Here is a 3,341-nt window from a genome sequence, read left to right as displayed (position 1 = left end):
TCTCTCTCTCTCTCTCTTTCTGCAATTCATAAACTTATAAACTACACTGACAATGAGATTTAATCAAATTGCAATACGATTCTCGAATAAGTGATTCTCTATTTGTAAAAATAAAAAATAAAAAAAGGAAAATTTCAAGTGAACAATATTTATAACGATTAAAAACGATTCTAAGATGAACTTGATATATAACTAATTTTTCCATATTTCCACAACAACGAACTCTCTCTCACAACCGTATTTTATACCGTAAAGAGCAACGATCCATGCATAAAATCATTGGTTACTAGCGTCGGTCAATTAAACTTGATCGCTCTTATCCCCTTGAAAATCGGCGAAACGCTAAACAGGAGCGTCAAGATTACATTGAATCGGTTGCACACTGTGTACGAGTTCGTTAAAATATAATAGAGGAACCGAGTTAATAACACGGCTGAGGAGGGTAGCGAACTAGCGAGATACGATCGGTAATTTTCCTGCTCCGGTTTTTCGTAATTTCCGCGATTAGAGTCGCGTGCGTTCGATCGGGCTACACGGGATCACGTGATCAAACTTCGGGTGTGAAATCTAGACCAGCGGAACTAGACTTTTCGCAAAGTGGAGTTGATGAAACTTTGTGTAACGATCTGTGATGTCGATGAATGAAAGCCTGTGATGGTGTGCGGTACAGGGAAAAAGTTGAAGTTTTAGATAGATTTAGAGATCCCTGGAACGAGGTATAGATTAAGTTTGATAGATATTTTTGATAATTTTTTAAAGAAAATTGAGATTGAAGAAAATGAATATATGAATAAATGAATATATGAAAGAAAGAAGAATAAAGAAAATTGTAAAAAAATGGAGGAAATTTATTATTGATAGTTAATAGCTGAAGAAATTATTACTCTTTTATTACGAATAATAATTTCATTGCAATTGACTTACATGAGCTATTAAATAGAAAAATAGTCCGTATTACGTGCTGTATATAAGAATAAGATAATTAAGATAACAGAGAATAGAAGATATAATGAAAAATTTTGATATTATGAAATAATATTAGAAAACGAAGAAAAATTACGTATAGATCACACGGTATCATAAGAACCTATAAGTTGATGAATTAATAAATTCCCTCTCTGATATATATATATTGTACAAAAACTGTTTTATTTTATTTTATTTTATATTTCATAAATATATTTTTCCATTATTTTATATATATTTTCTCTATTGCATTTATACTTTCTCGTCACGTAAAAATTCTTAGGGCAATATATTCGAGGAAAGGTTTCTATCCCGAATTCTATATTTCGATATCTTAATCAAAAATATCAAAAAGAATTTTTATATATTAAACGACTTTCATAATCCACATGTATAAATTTCCTAATAATCCTCTCGAAAAACAAAATCAGAAAAAAAAAACCGTTAAAATCGATAATACATCTTCCATCAAACAACCTCGTTCCAGATAGAAACGAATAATTTTAAAAATCTATAAAATCGCTGAAATTAAAATAATTCTACGGTTTGAAAAATCAACAAAATTCGTTGGAAAAAAAAGGAGAAAAAAAAAATAGAAATACTCGATGATGGGAGATTCTATATATGGAAAATATATCTACGAGGGAAAAAATTATACATGGAAATCGCGCTTTCCTAGAAATTCGCCAGTCGCGTGTTCACGGTATCGGATACGTATTCGTAGCTTGATTGCACAATGTATATTTGCGGCCAGGTGTGTGCCAGGATATAAAGGAAAAGGGTAGGAGAATCGAGTTTCGCCGCACAAAAGCCTCGTTCACGAGAGAGATCGAACCGTATCGAAAAGCATTTCGAGGTGGGACTTTTTCCAATCGATGCCTCCTCGATGCCGGAGGACATAAGGAACCATGGCTTTTCTTAGCCTCGAATGTGGGATCGTCAACGCGGTCATTATCCTTGCCAAGGGGTTGGGATGGACGAAGGGTTGAATTAATAACGGTGAGGCGGTTTGCTCGAATGGCCTTCGTTTTCGGGAAACGAAGCAATAGTCGACGATTGTTCGTTTGGGAAATCGTTGAGAAAACTGTGTGGGTGTGGGAAAAATATTTAAGAGAAAGGAGAGGATCAACGCCGATGGAGCGGAGAAATGGTGAAAGTGGTAATGAGAAGTGAATGAAATGAAAGAAGGAAAGGAAAGGAAAGGATATTTGGACGTAATTTGAATTATTTTGTTATATTAATGATTTATCAGGAAAAGTTTTATTTTTATACTTTCTACTAAAAATTCAATAATAATATTTGTGACTAACCGAGTTAAGGAAAATAATTTCTCTAGATGATGAATTTTTGACTGAATGAAAAGTTGATTTGATTTATAAGTTAGGTGAAGTATAAATAAATGTAATGTTAGACGAAGAATTTGGTAATTCAGATAAATTATAAAGTAGAATAAGGTGTAAATTATGACCTAATTACAAAGAATCTACATACAGAAATGAAATAAATTTGAAGCTTTCTTTTATTCCTGTAAGGAATTTCTTAATTCCTGTAAAAGAATACGAATAACTTGAAATTTCAAAACGTTTTGCAAAAAAACATTTATAAAAAAATAATAGAATTTTAATTAAATTTTTCCATGTTTTGAAAGATACAATAATAACGCAATAAAAAGAATGCAATAAAGAGAATGTAATAAAGAGAATCATAAGCCTGTGGAACAATTTTTATTATAACTTTTTGCAACTTTTAATTCCGTCTATAAATTTTACAGGCTATATAAGTTTACGAGTATATCAAATCATTCGATTAAAAACATTTACTACTTTTTATTATTTAACAAATAATTCAAATTTACAACCTATTAATTCACAGATAACAAACAATTAGATATTCCCATATACTTAGAATCTCCTTCTTACCTATTAATTTATATCATTAATTAATATCACCACACACACACACACATATATATATTGATTCTATTTCCTTTTTTTTCGTAAAAAAAAATGTAAAGGAATGGCGGTGTGGGCGGTCGGTCAGATAAGGAAACAAAGAAGTTTATTTCTTGGGGTGCCGGTACGAGCAATTCCCCCCTTCCTCTCCCCCTTCCCTCCCCCCTCCACAATGGTGAGGAACGAGAAAAACAGAGAAAGAACAAAATCGTTTCGTCGGTAGCTGCGTTACGTGATTACATCTTACATGATATCGTGAATAATTCTGCGAATCTTCCAGGCACGTACAACTTTGCTCGCTGCATCCGGAATTAGTTGAAAGAAGAATCCGAACGAAGTGGGGAAGGGGAGGAAGGAAGAAATAAAGTCTTGGTGCAACGATGTCGGAAAATGCCAGAGAAATCGGTCGAATCGAAAAAAAGA

At 32.6% G+C, this 3,341-nt stretch overlaps 1 protein-coding gene across 8 annotated transcripts in view; it reads left to right on the top strand.

Moving 5' to 3' along the window:
• LOC102676482 (fasciclin-1) overlaps window positions 1-3,341 on the top strand; it is a 308,866-nt gene that overhangs the window by 248,010 nt on the left and 57,515 nt on the right. The window lies entirely within an intron of this gene.

Source organism: Apis dorsata, unplaced genomic scaffold, assembly GCF_000469605.1.
Source record: "Apis dorsata unplaced genomic scaffold, Apis dorsata 1.3 scaffold_591, whole genome shotgun sequence".
NCBI lineage: Eukaryota > Metazoa > Arthropoda > Insecta > Hymenoptera > Apidae > Apis > Apis dorsata.
This window is presented reverse-complemented; position numbering and strand designations above follow the sequence as displayed.